At 44.8% G+C, this 16,135-nt stretch overlaps 1 protein-coding gene across 7 annotated transcripts in view; it reads right to left on the reverse strand.

Annotated features, from left to right (window-relative positions):
- TIAM1 (TIAM Rac1 associated GEF 1) overlaps positions 1 to 16,135 on the reverse strand; it is a 398,067-nt gene that overhangs the window by 192,779 nt on the left and 189,153 nt on the right. For 2 of the 7 annotated variants that reach the window (XM_067739310.1, XM_067739314.1), the window contains exon 1: positions 13,588 to 13,786. The exons of 3 other annotated variants lie outside the window; for them this stretch is intronic. The gene's annotated coding sequence lies outside the window, so the exon portion shown is untranslated. Of the gene's footprint in view, positions 1 to 13,367; positions 13,517 to 13,587; positions 13,787 to 16,135 lie in introns of those variants that run through there. 2 more of the 7 variants (XM_067739317.1, XM_067739316.1) reach the window with 2 other exon arrangements.

The following is a 16,135-nucleotide window of genomic DNA, read 5'->3' on the forward strand; positions in this document are numbered from 1 at the left end:
GTAAACTTCTGGAAAAATCTTTGAACTCACTCAGTTCCATGTTAATATGCCCTGTGCCCATAGCGACCCCTGGCAGAAAGGTAACAGGATCAAGGCAGGATTGGGCCATTTCCGGTCCCCAGACTACAGCACTTTCAAATACTATCAAGCCCAGCTCCTCCCTCACCATGCCCCACGCAGGGAAGACTGGCTCACATGGAATCTACCCAAGGAATCAGTTCGTCAAAAACTGCATCCTTAAGGACTTCCCTGGTGGCGCAGTGCTTAAGAATCCGCCTGCCAATGCAGGGGACGTGGGTTCAAGTCCTGGTCCGGGAAGGTCCCAAATGCCACGGAACAACTAAGCCCATGAGCCACAACTACAGAACTTGCACTCTAGAGCCCATGAGCCACAACTACTGAGCCCCTGTGCCACAACTACTGAGCCCACGCTCCACAACCAGAGAAGCCACCGCAATGAGCCCACACACCGCAACAAACAGTAGCCCCCACTTGCCGCAACTAGAGAAAGCCCACGCGCAGCAACAGAAGACCCAACGCAGTCATGAATAAATTAATTAATTAAAAAGAAAAAATCCTGTGCTCTGACTATTCATCCTGGCCCCCCACCCCCCATAGTTTTGCCTTTTCCAGCACGTCATATGGTTGGAGTCATGCAGTACGTAACTTTCTTAGACTAGCTTCTTTCACTTGGTAACATGCATTTAAGTTTCCTCCATGTCTTTTCATGGCTTGAAAGATAGTTTTTAGCCTTGAATAACATTCCATTGTCTGGATGTTCCACAGTTTATTTATCCATTCACCTACTGAAGGACGTCTTGGTTGCTTCCAAGTTCTAGCAACTATGAATAAAGCTGCTACAGGCATCCGTGTGCAGGGTTTTTGTGCCGATGCTTGTACGTTTTTAATAGCATCTTAGGGAGAGAGAGAGAGATGTAAAGCACAACCTTAGCGAGTTGAAGACAAAATAGGCTTCACACTCTCGAAGAAAGTCCCTCTTTCTAAGAATATTTTTGAGAAGTTAAATTTGTCAAAGAAGTCTGGTTTTAGATTTATACACACATGAATTCATTTCCAACACTATGGTTTTTTCAAGCACTTCAAATGGATTATAAACTCTGAAACGTCATACAGGTTTTGAATATTTTCTTTTGTCCCTATTAATAACGTCTCTCTGTGGGACTTCCTTGTCAATTCCATTCCACTTAGTCCATTTTCCCCAACTGGTACCACCAGCTCCTGAGTTCTGTTGCGGGATCTACCATACCTGACATATCTATCCATGCCTGAATTCCACGAGCCTCTCACTAAGTAAGGCACACAGTAGGTGCTAAAAACAATTGCTAACTGGTAAATGCATCTGAACATTCCACCAAGTATTCAACCAAGATTATGACAAATTTCCAGACAAAGATTCATAAAAGTCCCTGGACACAGGTATAGAAACAAATTAGAAAAGTAAGCATGCATTCAATCAACTATGTCAACATCCACATACTAACTATTAAACAAAAACCAGAGAAAGGTGGGCATCTCAAGTCAGAGAGATCCATCTCTTTAGAAAAGAGCAGCTTACCACCTCCAAACACAGACTGCAGGCCCTAAGGCCCTCACGGCTCAAAGGACTACCCGCCACAGCACCTCTCAGGGGAGACGTGAGCAAAGATGGTACCCAAGAGCCCAAACGTGTAGGACATGAAACACCAGTAGAAATCACTTCTCAACGATTTCTGAGGTCAAAATTCACTCTCAGTTTCTAAAATCAAAATGAATTCCCACGCAACCATACTACTCAGGACCGAAACCCTCGACCGTACCACACCAGCTTTAAAAACTCAAATCGAATCACAAGGCAGTTCAGAAGGCCTTCCATTTCATATTTGTAAATGTAGACATTTACAAAATGTCTACTCAAGGCTGACATTTTGCAGACAAATTTCCCACATCCTGTATCTACCACATTCAAAGTATTCCTGGGCTTTCATACCCACTCCCACTTGTGAGTTTAAAAAAAGACCAGAGAGGAGGCCAGGTGGATAAACTGACAGGGGTCACCCGAACTAACGCCCCCACTTGCAGGATTTCAACCTGATTTCAAATTGTAGAAATAAAAGGCAGGCAATCCGAGTTTAAATGCCAACTTGATGTGTTCTTGAAAAGACGGAAATATTTAATATTCAGATCTGCTTTTTGCTTTCTTTTAAACCATAAAGTCCCAATGAAAAAGTAATCCATGTATAATGTATCTGATTACTCGGAGAAAGCAAGTATACACTCCTGTGTTCCCTTTATCTAGCAGCAAGATGGTGTGTTTCCCCATTTTGGTTAATTTCTCCACTGCTGAAAATTACTTCCAGATCCAATCTCTTCTTTAGTTTCCATTTCCATCCTATATGAAACCCCCTACTCCTGGAATAAAAAAGAAAGAAGGAAAGAAAGGAAAGAAAAGAAAGGAAGAAAGAAAGAAGATAACACAATATTTTAAATACAACACCAAAAACAAAATCCAGCTGCAGCATCCGGGTCTAAAACAACATGTTTAAATAAACAACACAGCAATATCAAGCTAAAAGTTGAGTCTTGATACATAATACCCCTATTACAGGCTTACCATATAGAGAGAAACTTCTGTACGTCACAAGGACCCCAAGGATATAATTTCCTGACCCAAGCAACTGGCTCACCAAATGTCCAAGGGTTAGGAAGAGCTCAAGTCAAGAAAACTTGGGTCTCTTCACTTGTAGCCCAGTGTTCTTTTCATATTTTACTGAATAAACACTAGCAAATAATGATAATCACTTTGTTTCAACACAAATGACTGAGTTTATTTACCTCCCTCACCTCATTTTTTAAAAAAATAAAAATGACCATTCGCCAAAAGAGAAAACTCACTGTGCCCTAGCAGGAGATAATTTCTAGCAGTATCAACACTGACAATGGAACCACGACCAAGGAACTGAGTAATACAACTCCCATGTTCATAGTCATGCTATTTATACGATAATTGAAATCACCCTCCAAGGATCTAAAGTCAGTAGGTTAGATCTTTTCATGACTGAATGGCCCATCAGACATCCACACAAACTAGATTCCTCTAAATACTGAAAAGAGTGGAGCAGAAACTAATTGCTGATATTGGTGGTTTGCTGCTGACTCTTAGACAGAAAGAAACACTGAAGATGTACGGACTGTCCCGGCAACACAGGAAAATCAGAATTGGGAAGAGCCACAGAGGCCTGGGGGAGTGGGCTGCAAACTGCCCACGTGTCTACCTGGACTTAACTGTGCACAGCTGTGTCACGCTTATGTCTGTCTCTGTCTCTGTCTCTCTCTCTGTCTCTCTCTCTCTCTCTCTCTCTCTCTCTCTCTCTGCCTCACTTTCCTCACCTGTAAAGCTGGAATGATAATAGTTCATTGGGTCATGGGGAAGATTAAATGTGTTAGTCCATGAGCAAATGGACTAGTCCAGAGAGCAAATACTTAATAAACAAGAGAAATTAGTAATAATATTATTATTAATGATTTTCCCAATCATTTCACCATTGAATGACAAATGTCCTGACCCTTCAAATGTACCAAAATTCTAGATGATATCTCTCCTCTTTGGCCCCCTACTAACTTTCCCATGGAATTATCTTTTCTCCCCTTCTACACTATAAGCTCCTTGAGGGCATGTGAGCTGTGCTCACACCTCACTGAATCACCCGAGGACACCTCCAAGGACAATACCCATAGCTACCCAATGAGCGACTTGTGGAATGAATAAATAAACTAACCCCCATCCCCCTCCCAATCAGTAGGAAGCCTAGTAACTAGATGTCAATCTGTTAACCTGAATACAGTATCTCAATTTGGTTTGTAAATGCATTAGAGAAATAAATAGCTACAGTTATTACCCAGAGGCTGGACTAGGAAAAGCTTTTTCAATCAACCCTTGTGGCTTTTGCCTTTTCCACTTGGATGGAACTCCATGCTTGGAGTTTGCATGCAGGCAACTGCAATTACCTCCAGTGTTCCTTCTAAAGCTAAAACCACAAACTATTTGATTGTCACAGGCTGTCAGCCCTTGATTTTTCTTCCAGGCGTGATTCTGCTGCCTCCTGCCCATCCTGTCTGGGGGTTCTTCATTACCACGCTTCCCATTTCCATCAAAGCCTTCGGTCCCCATTATACAGATTGATGCTGTAGGACCCGCAAAGGGGCCCACTGATGACAGGGTCCCCACCACTCTCTCTCTCAACCCTCCTGGGATTTCAGACACTTTCGCCTGCACCTCCAGCAAAGATAACCCAGGCCTCTGGAATGAATTCTTTTTTCTAGCTCTGAAAGTAATTATCTGCAGTCCCATCTCTCTCTTCCCCACCCCAGTCCATTCACATTCTCAAAATAAAACAGAACTCCACGGAGCATCATTTAGGAGCAGAGGGAAAAGCCTGTGCTTTGCGCTAACTGGCTTCTTCCCAAGCTAAACACACTTATGTAAACCTGACTCCGTTGCAGCCCAGCCTGCACACGCATCAGGGCACCCAGCTCCTCTGGAGTTAAGCTTTTGTTTACCCACTGTCAAGTGGGTATTTCCCAGTCAGCCTCTCCTCCCACGGAGACTGGCGGCAACCACCCCTACCCCCTACCCAGGCAACCAAATGTGACATCAAAGGAGCCCCCGGAGTGGCCATCTGTCCCTGCCATGCCAATGTTTATGCAATGTGGGCAGGAGAGGGACAGGATGACCGAAGAATCCTGGGCATCCTGCTGCATCATACCCAAGGCAAGGACACCCCAGGCTGCCTGTGCTACAGAGTAAGTGACAAGAAAGTCCTCAGTCTGCCTGGAGAGGTTCCTTCTTCTTAGAAAGAAGGCTGAAACTATCTAACTTTCCTGAGGGTGTGCAAGGAACGGGCTTGATACGTTTCACCTGTGGGTACACATCTAAAAATAAAATCAGCTCCCTAATTTTGCAGTAATTTTGTAATACTTTTCAAATATTACACAACTCACCCCCAAAAAGTTCTACCTAAACATGGTACTTCGGGCAATACCAACTTTACCAAATTCATGAACGATGAAGTGCTAAGAGGAATTGGCTAAGGTAGAAAAGGTAGAGATCAGAAACAAACCCAGGGGTCTCAGAATTCTAGAATCCTCACCTAAACACCTCTGTCTATATCTAGAACGGCAGGTCAAGATGCATGAGAGTGGTCATGGATGTAAAAGTCAGGTAAACCACAGTTCAAATCCAGGAGCACCGCATCGGTGTGAGTTTGGTGAAGTCACGTGGGTTCCATAAGCCAGACTTGGGAAGGACAGCACGTCCAAGGTGGTGGTGAGGTTCCATCGCGGACTCTGTTGACAGCACTGAGCAGAATCCCAGGCACACAGTAGGTGCTCAGTGTACGTGGTCTCTTCTCCTCTGCATCTTCAGTTCTAGTGCAGTCCTCCTTCCAGGACCTCACAATGGGGGCACACCCAGTTGGCCCAAGAGGAGAGGCCTCTGTGGACGGTGAGGCTGACCACCAGCTCAAACTCAACACACAAACTCTACTAAGGGACATCATGGTCATTTTTCAAATGGGGGGAAAGAAAGACACTTGACATCCTTCACCTACCATTTTCATAAAGTTTGTCAAACCACATCCCAAGAAGTGGAAGAGAATCTACATTATTCATCACACAGGTCTGCTTAAACTCCCTCAGGGGGAAGACGGCTAGCCACCGTGCCTGAAGCCAAGAGATGATCCATCCACCCTGTGATTCAGCTGGAACAGCTGCAGCGTGCAGACGCGCACACGGACTTGCCCAAAAATGGTTTAACAATTTTGAGATTTGCCGCCTCACTTATTTCATTTTTTCAATTTTGTCCCCTTGACCTCGTGATTTCCCTTCATTCATAGAACCCGGAAACAACCGTGGCATTTCTTTGGACAGCTTGGACCAGGTTTTGATTAATCCCCAGAGAATCAAATCACCAAACGCTTACTGTGTGGTTCTGGGCACCATCGCAGCACTCAAGGATTTACAGTCGGGTTGGGAGGAGAGAAGACAGAAGAGGCAACATCTGACAAATAATCCTGGTTCGAGGGGAAGAGAATAACTCTGGGCTGCAACAGGCTGGAAAGGCAGCAAGGAGGAGGTGGGCTTGCACTGACTCTGAAAGACAGCTGGGGAAAAGTCACTCCAGGAGGAGAGCCAGTGGACACCTGCCCAGGGACAGGACTCAGTAGGCTGTTTGGGGACAGTGCAAAGGTCAGCCGGGTTGTTCAGCCACTCATCAAGCAAGCATTTACAAAATACGCCATGGCAGTCTTTATAATCCACGATGAGGCAAATATACAGAAAAGGATGAGTAGTCCTGCCTTGGAGAGACACACGGAAGCGCTCTGGTTGAGAGCACAGCCCCCGGAGTCAGGCGACCGGGTTTCAAACCCTAGCTCTCCCCCACCCCCACCCCCCGCTTCTAAGGCTGTTACTTGGAACAAGTTACTTAAGCCACAGATGAGAACTCGTGTTTAAGTTACTTGTTAGAAGCATTTCCAGAGAAAACCAGTTTGGAGAGGAGGAGAAGGAAGCCACAGGGGCTCTTTGGAGACAGGACAGGGGAAACCTCAGAGCTGCCCTGAAATACCTGTGCCCTCCTGACGGTCAGCCCTAGCTAAGGACTGCTCCAGGGGTACAAGGATTCCAGTCAAAGGGGAATCAAACCCTGAGGCCAGCTGGCCAACAAAGAGAAGGGGTTGCTGGCTGGTGGGGTGAAAGCACGTGTGGGAAGCTTATATGCACGGAAGATAACATGGATCTGAAAGGATGGGGACAGAGCACAGACGGCATGTGCTCAAGGGGTTAATCGTTGTTTTTATCATTATTGTATTATCCTTTATATTATTTTTGCCCCTTAAAAAAAAGCCAATAACCCATTATGACAATACAATGGGATGTAAAGTAGAGTGAGAGGTCTCCAGGCTGCCATGTGCAGACAGAGAAAGGCGTGGCTAAAGCTGCCAGTCTGGATTCAGGCGGCCAGGAGAACAGGTAAGACAGGAAGAACAGGTCACCAAGACCCACAAAGCAGGCCTGCGATGCTGGTGGGAAACTACAGACTACAGGGATTAGAATGCAAAAGCGTGCAGCCGTCACAGAAGAAAGTTAAAAATAGAACTACCATATGATCCAGCAATCCCACATCTGGGTATTTACCCAAAAGAAATAAAAGCAGGATCTCAAAAAGATATCAGCACTGTTCACTGCAGCATTATTCACAGTAGTCAAAATGGGGAAACCACCTAAATGTCCATCGATGGAGGAATGAGGGGGAAAAAAGGCGGTATACACGTGTGCACACGTGCACATGCATGCACGCGTGCACACATGCACATGCGTGCACGCACACACTCCAGAATATTATTCAGCCTTCAAAAAGAAGGATATCCTGCCATATGTGACAGCACGGATGAACCCTAAGAACATTATGCTGTGTGAAATAAGCCAGTCTCAGAAAGACAAATGTCGCGTGACTCCACTTATATGAGGTATCTAAAATAGTCAAACTCATGAAAGTGAAGGACAGAATGGTGGTTGCCAGGGGCTGGAGGGAGGGGGAATGGGGAGGTGCTAATCAACAGGTATTAAATTTCAGTTACACCGGATGGGTAGTTTCCAGAGACTCGCTGTAAGATACTGTACCTATTGCTCATACTGTATTGTACATTTAAAAATCTGATCAGACGGTAGATCGCATGTTGGGTTCTTAATACAGTTTAAAAAAACACTTTTTTTTTAAATTGCAGGGCTCATGCCTCAGGAAGCACCTGTGATTCACCGTCTCCATCAAATCGGTCGTCACATCTTTTGTTCAAATCCTGGATCAACAAGCATAGGACCAAAATCTGATACATGTTAAGTAACACAGCATTACGTACCTACTAACAAGGCTTGAGTGACTTTGTTTTTGGGAGGAAGGCAAACTTGAAAAGAATAAGTACAACTCTATGTAGTTATAAAGCCCCTTTTGGTCTAAATCATTCTCTCCCAGTGAAGTAGAGGGGGGTTGCTCAGGGCACACGTCACGGTCCCCACGTGGCAGAAGGAACTGAAGAGCACGAGTCCCTTTTTGCTGGACTTCCCTCGAGGAGCCTCGTGCCACACACAGGAAGTAGGAAAGGGGTCTCTGGAACAGATTTCTTTTCTCCAAGTGCCCGCACATCGTGCTCCTTTACCATTGGATCCTTCCAGCAGGAAGCCCCTTGCCTCTCATGCAATGATGACATCCCATCTGAGCACAGCAGTGATGCCCACATGAAATATTCCACTGTAACCACACCCACTTCCCAGGTTAGATGAAGTCTAGATGGAGGCTCACCCTCTCTGTTCAAAGTAACATGATCTCATGTCCAACAGCCCAGAAAAAGCCCGTTCCGATACCAAGCTTCCCCTGCTGCTGTCCAAATGGATTCCTTGTTCCCCTTTTCTGGTGTCATGAGGGCAGGCAAAGGAGAAGCCAGGAAAACAAAGGTAGGAAGGTTACCCTGGAAAGCCTCTAAAATAATAGAATCAGAATCCACGGGAGTCTTCTTCCTCATGACTCAAGGCGTAAGGAATCGGTGCACAGGGGTGAAGGGTCACAAGGGGCAGACCCACCCAGCTCACGGTGGCCCTGACTTGGGGTGCACCCCTACGCCTGCCTCATCAAGCCCGAAAGACTGGCCTGTCCATGCAAATGACCCAAGAAGAAAGGGACCCCGCATCAGAAGATTCCCAGGAAATCAACTTCAAAGCCTCAGATTCTGACTGGGTAGAATCAGAACCCCTCTTCCCACCAAAACAGTCACAAAGAAGGAAACTCCTATTGTCCTGAACAGGAGGATTCGGGCAGGATCGTAAGACGAGAAGGTCTTTAAAAGCTTGACTCTTCACGTCCCAGCCTTCAGCGAATACCCCACTTACTCCATCCCAAACAGAAGAGGTTTCGCAAGGTCTCCAGACGTGCCATCCGCAGGGGCAGCTCACACATTCTAGGTGAGAGGCCAGGATTCAGAGCCTCACACCCCATGGTACCAACCCTCCTCCCCTCCTCCTGGCCTTCGGGTCCAGAAAGGTGGGCCTCAGCCCACTGTGGTTCTGCCTACAAGAGCAGACACAGGTAAAGAATGGGTTTCGTGCTCATTTTTTATATTCCTCTAGAGGTTGCAAGCTCCTCTTCTGAAACCTTAATGAGATAATACAGGGAAAGTACCTCATATGCTGTAGACACTAAATAAATCAGTATTTAGTATTCATATTTTAATAGTCAAAGAAGCATTTACCAGGCCCTTATTCCACGAAGGCTTTGTAGAAAGCACTCTGGCCATGCTTATTTTTGCCCACCCAAAGCTCATAATTTATGAAAGTCAGAATTCTCAAACACTAAAGCGTAGGATTCCAAGGTATCACATGAGGCTCTATGATCTAGTCCAAGATCTCACAAATCCATCCCGAACCATTAAAAAATACAGCTTTCCGAAAGTGACGACCTCTCTCCCAAAAGTTTTACCAATGAACCCCATGCTCATACTTTGTGTTCAAGCAAGAGCATCAAAATCAACTGGGGAAGCGGTGCTGTAAAACGCTAAGGAAGACTAGGGGCTCTCTTGCTCTCCATCCTCATAAAAACACCAGCTAAAACAAACAGCAGCTCCGGTGCTGTTAGTCAGTACTCGGGGGCACAGCGGACAGGCCAGACCAAGGGTAGTTAGTTAATCAATCTGCTGTCTTGGAAAGTAACTCCATGGCAGAGGCCAATTCACTCCGCAAAATGCAAACCAAGACTCACTCCTTGGGCAGAACAGCAAATGACGTTGGCACCGCCCCATAAAGCCTTTTCCCGGTTCACAATCCCTTCCTGTGCCCTGTTCAGCACTTTGCAATACTGGATGCCTAAATAAATATTAACTAATTATGCCGTAGATTCCCCAGGATCTTTTCAGTGGAGAAACCCCATGGAGCAAACAGCTAGTTTGGTGACTTCAATAACACTATAATCCTTTGTGCAGGAATATTAACCAGCCAACCTCCTCCGCCCCGTGTTCTTCCTTTCCCTTCTTGGTTATGAGATCAGCCGTAGCATCCAACAATCCACACTTCCCCCCAAAGCACAGAGGAACTGCAAGCTCAGGAAAAATATTCCAGGAAAATGCAGCGGCGATACAAACTCGATATGGTGATCACCGCCCCGTCTACCTCCCAGTTCAATTCTCCCTGTCTACCTCACAGTTCAATTCTGTGAGTAACTAAACAAACTTTCCCTTTAAAGAAGCAACCCCGCTAACTTACAAACCAGTTTCTGCCAAGTTTTGAGCTTTGTACCCGTTTCATTTGTACCCTAAAGACAGCAAAAAAAAAAGGGAGGAAGAAAGGAAAGAAGGAAGGGAGGAAGGGAGGGAGGGAGGGAGGGAGAGAGGGAGGGAGGGAGGAAATAAGAACACAGAAGTGAGACCCTCAAGGAGGTGAGATGAACTGAAGGGAAAAATAACAATGATCCCAGGAAGATAAGATTAAAAGTGGAGGGGAAGAAATATACAGCCAGTTTACCACCAATCAACTAGGATAAGATGAAAATACTGGTAATTCCATCTCCCCATAATGAAGAAAAAACAAATGATAGAAGTGGTATTGTTTTATTCTGTTGCAATGACCTTGAAGGAAGGCACTGAGAGAACTATAGTATTGGAAAAGGGTAGGAGAGGAAAATACTCAGTGTACTACAATTTAATAAGTGTCTACTTTGTGCCAAACCACGAGACAGGTACCTTACATGATAACTCATATAGAAATCTCACAGCAGCCGCCCCCCCAAAGCAGTTTTCATTATTTCCATCTCACAGTAGGGGAAATGCAGGCTCAGAGAGGTTAGGTAATTTTCCCGGGGCCACTCAGCTAAAAGTGACAGAGCAGGAATTCAAACCCAGCTTCTTCTGCCTCCGAAGTTCTTGTTCTTATACTGCCACATACTCAGAAAGATTTTCTGAGAAAACCAAAATGCCAAGGCTCATGCATTAAATATGAACCAAAATGAAACATTCTTCCTCAGTCATTACAGCAAATTTTCTGTGCCTCAGTACAAAGTTAACCTGCACTGTGAAGCGGGTTGAAAGCACCTCCAATCCACATTAAATTACCAGTAAGCCTTGTGTAAGTTCTAGTTAGATGTTTCTAAAACAATCTCGCAGGGTGTGTCCCAGTGAATCTACAAAACCCACCTTACAACAACTTGATCCGACGTGTGTAATACTCAAGAATACAAGGTATGTTTTCATAAAACTAAAAAACATTATGTCAAAGACACATAAAGATAAATACATAATGTCTTCACACAACTAGCAGACTCAGTTACTTAGTTTTACAGGATCTTGAGATCTTTTTTGACAGAGTTCCACAGGGCAGAATTTTTTAAATGCATGTAAATTTAAAAGAAGTAGTCTTTGTTTATGCTTCATTTAAAATACAAACAAAACCAAGGTTGGGTCTTTCAAAAGACCAATAAAACTGATGATACTTTAGCAAGGCTGATCAAGAAGAAAAGAGAAAAGGCACAAATAAGCAACGCCAGAAATGAAAAAGGAAACATTTCTACAGATGCTATAGTCCTTAAAAATATTATGAAAGAATATTATGTGTCACTTTATACCAATAAATTTTTTAATGAAATGGGAAAATTTCCATTTAAAAAAACAAAACTAGCTACTAAACCAAGATTGTCTTAATGGTCCTATTGCTATTGAACAAATTGAACCTGCAATAAATTAAAAAAAAAATTCAAATAGGCAGAGCCACACCAGGTTATTTGTGGGAGACGTAAAGGAACTGTAAGAAAAAAAAATGATACAGAAGTTATAACACCTGCAAGGTGATATGATAGAGTAGAATTAACCGAATTTCAAATGTCTGTGTGATGTTCCCCAGCAGTCCCACGCGACAGTGTCTAGAAACCTTTATGAATAATATATTCCCCCTTCTCCCGCGGAGGATTCCTGTTCCATAAAACTCCACCAGCGAGGGTCTATTAGTCAGTTTCACCAGAACTATCACCAGATCCAGTCTGGTTGTCTTTCCTGTTGGGTGAGTTGCTAAAGGTTCCTTGGGAGGTAGGAGGAATCAGCAGCAAGTTCGTATCTACCTGCATGTTCTTTTTGAGCCCATAGCAAGCTAGAAAGCAGGGCTCCAGCAGCCGTGCCAGCCTGGACCATGCAGCCTGTTGTTCCTCCCTGGGACATGTCTAGAGTGGTTGAAAAGTAATTTCATTTTACTTCTGTATCATAAACTTCAGGGAAGGTGGAGGGTGAAAGCAAACTATGTAAAACTGTGGCCACAGCAACCTGTCCCCTGAGCCCCCAAGTTCAAGTGGGCTGGGAAAGCCAGGTTCTTCCGTTCTGGTATTAGAAGAATGACAGAATCAGCTACTAACATCCTCCTAATCGCACCTACCCCAGAACTGGGAGAAACATTTGTAAAATGCAATTTGGTTTTCTACAAATAGAGTGAGATCCACACATTTATTAACCTTCTTTTCTGGCCCTAAAAGGAAGACAATTCTCTAAAAATTCTTACAAAGCATTAGCTTACAAAACACACACACACACACACACACACACACACACAGCTCACACTGCTCTGTACTGACCTGCTGATCAGATATGAAATAGATGACACAGATAACAGTTAACCCTAAAGCCTCCACCTAACTCCCTCTGCAGTGAGTAAACACCACACATGTCAAATGAAAGCTCCTGAGGGCCTCGAAACAAAACCTAAAGAATGTTTGCACTTGGCCAAGTTCATCGTTTGCTGAGACGTATGAAGTGTCTCTTGCAATCATCCCAACCCCGGTACCACACTCCACGCAAACTTCCTCTCCCCTTCCCAACCGAAATTGACTTAGGCAATCAATCTAAAGATAAACCAGCTGCCACAGAAAAACTAACATTTTTCAACAAAGAAAAAAGATCCACATAAACATATATAACACCTCAAGAGCCAGGAAGCCTTGAGCTGAACTCACTTAAATCAGACACAAAATTAACGAGAAACCGAGACTTCCGATGGATGCCTCACTCCAGAACTCCCATCCAGGAGCCTGCTGGGTGCCACAGCTTCAGGTATTACTTTGGAAGTTTTTGTCACTTAAATCCCAAGACTTTCACGGGGTTCATTTTCAAAGACACTGAGCCGTAATTACTGAACGCGCAGCAGGACCTTTGGGGACAGGGCGCATCTTTGGTGGGTAACATGATCCCACAGCCTCCTTCCCAATCCCGGACTCTGTGCGCGGTCCCTGGTTACAGAAGGCAAGTGAAGCGCTTTCGAAGCCCGAACCCCTTTTCCCTGAAGCTAAAACTTACATGGGTGGCGTCGTTGGGCAGCCCCAGGGCAGCGTGGAGTCGCGGCTCGCCGGCCCCGGGAGTGGGGCTCGGGGCGCACAGGTCCCCGAGCGGCAGCTGCAGAACCCGGGGCTCTCATCCCGCCTCTCCTAGCCCAGAGCCACCCTCCGAGGCTGGCCCACACCACCCAATACAAAGAAATTTGCCGGAGAAAAGAAAGGGTTTTTAAATTCAAGCTCACCACTGCTCAGCAAGGCGCACATGCTTCTCGCGTCTTGCTTCCCATCTCTCAAACTTCCAGTAACACAAATGAGGAAGCAGCAGCCTTCCCCCGGCTTCTGGCAGTGGGAGTGGGCGTAACTTGTGAAGTTTCGTGCTATGATGAATCTGGTCATTTGGGTGTGTTGGAGAGGGTTTGTGGCTCCTCCCCGCCCACCGTCACCTCCCTGCTCTCCGCCTCCTCCAGTTTAATTCTCCCCTTTGGAGCTGGCAACGCCGCAAACTCCTCTGCGCTCAGCTCCTCCCATCCTTAGGGGAAATTAATTCCTAACAGGTTTTAACCATTTTACAGATGAACCTGGTCGCCCTGCAGAAAGCCTAAGTTCTTTTCAAATTATTTTTCGATAGCACATGGCAAGAAAGCAGTGCCTCTTACCGGATTTAAGAGGCTATAAATCTTCAATAACTGCTCAGCACCCCCTCTTCCCCGGCAGGAATGTGGGCGCTTTAGCAAGTGGAGACCTAATTCCTGAACATCTAGTTTAAAATAGTGGAGGACGGGAAAAAAGGAAAACAAACAAACAAACAAACAAAAAAACACCTGTCAGGGCTTCCCTGGTGGCGCAGTGGTTGAGAATCCACAGTGAAGGGGACACGGGTTCGAGCCCTGGTCCGGGAAGATCCCACATGCCGCGGAGCAACTAAGCCGGTGCGCCACAACTACTGAGCCTGCGCTCTAGAGCCCACGCACCACAACTACTGAGCCCAAGAGCCACAACTACTGAGCCCACGTGCCACAACTTCTGAAGCTCACATGCCTAGAGCCCGTGCTCCACAACAAGAGAAGCGACCACAATGAGAAGCCTGCGCACCGAAGAGTAGCCCCCGCTCGCTGCAACTAGAGAAAGCCCGCATGCAGCAACGATGACACAATGCAGCCAGAAACGATAAATAAATAAAATAATAAAATAAATAAATTTATTTTTAAAAAACACCTTTCAGCTGGCTATCTTTCCTTTAAAGCTTATTACAAAATATTTCAGATATACAGAAATATATTTGAAAATAATATAATGAACCATGCAACACAAAAATTTAAAATTACCAATCTTGTTGAAGCCAACTGTAAACACCTCCCTGAAATGCATCCCCGTTTTCCTCCTCTTTGAAATATAACTGCTATAAATTTGATTTCCCAAGAGCAATTTTTATATCAGTTTCTAAAAATTCTAAGGGACACATGCTAACAAAGTTCACCCGAAAGCAATCCAATGAGTATCTTTCACCTGGGCTTGCTCTTATTTCCCAAACAGAAGTTAAATTAAGTAAAACTTAAAAGGACTAGACATTAAATCAAGCCTCAGGTGGCTGGTTAAAGAGAATGAAAGAAATCACAGTATAAGAAAATAGGATATCTGGAATGACAAGCAAGAGGCCGTATCTGAAAGAGTTGAAGCATTCATGGACGAAACTGATAGATTAATACAGCATTATCGTTTTACAAGGTTAATTAATAGCTGTGTCAAAAGCCAAGGATACTGACCCGCAATGCAAGGGGCTTTTTTTCAAACAAACAGCCTACAGAAATAGAAACACAGCATTCATCATGAAAGAAGTCCTAATTGCTCAAGTGCCTGCCGGAGTTATTATAGGCTGGGAGCAATACTCAGAAAAGGGAACCTTCAAGATAATCATGATAAAAATCAAAATGGTAAAAACCATGATCCGTTCAAAATTGATTCAAAATTGAATAAGAAGTAGATACCTAGTTCATCTTTATATTCCCACTACCTTGCAGAGAGGCTAGCATAAGTAGAAATGTAATAACTATTTGATAAATGAATGAAGCAAACAAACAAGAGAATGCCCATGAAGACTTCTGAAGGAGCAGAATGAAAAGAGAGTGGATAGAGCAGTGGTCCTTAACAGGAGGGGACTTTGCCCCCAGGGAATATGTAGCAATATCTGGAGACATTCTTGGTTGTCACGACTTGGGGGTGCTATGAGCATCTAATCGGTGAAAGTCAGGGATGCTGCTAGCCATCTTAAAAAGCACAGGAAAGCCTCCTACAGCAAAGCGTTATCTAGCCTAAGATGCCAATGCTGCTAGTGAGAAAATCTCACATAGAGGTTTCACTATCAACTGTCGATTAATTGACTTATTCCATCTATGACCATCAACGTTATAAAGAGACTCTCCTGGGACTTACGAAAATATAGCACAGCATTTCTCCTTCATTTCCACTGTACAGCATGTGATGGCTGAGGACCATCTATGTGGGCTCAGAAGAAACTGGGCACTGGGGTCAGAATCAGTAAAGCAGTTTACTGGCTTGGGGCACAGCCTCAGGTCCATGCAGCTCACTAAGCCAACAACTTGTGTTGAATTTGGAGGCTGATAATCAAGAAGGGGTGGGAGGAAGAGGATGGAAAGCCAGAGTATCAGCTTTAGAATCACCGCATGGTTGCGGAAGGAGGCATGGTGCGCAAAGTGAAAGAGATGTGAAAGATACACGGGGTCAGGCTTATCCCGGACACATCAGTCATTTCTCTATTGACGGTCACTAGCA

Source organism: Pseudorca crassidens, chromosome 5 (assembly GCF_039906515.1).
Source record: "Pseudorca crassidens isolate mPseCra1 chromosome 5, mPseCra1.hap1, whole genome shotgun sequence".
NCBI classification, from domain to species: domain Eukaryota; kingdom Metazoa; phylum Chordata; class Mammalia; order Artiodactyla; family Delphinidae; genus Pseudorca; species Pseudorca crassidens.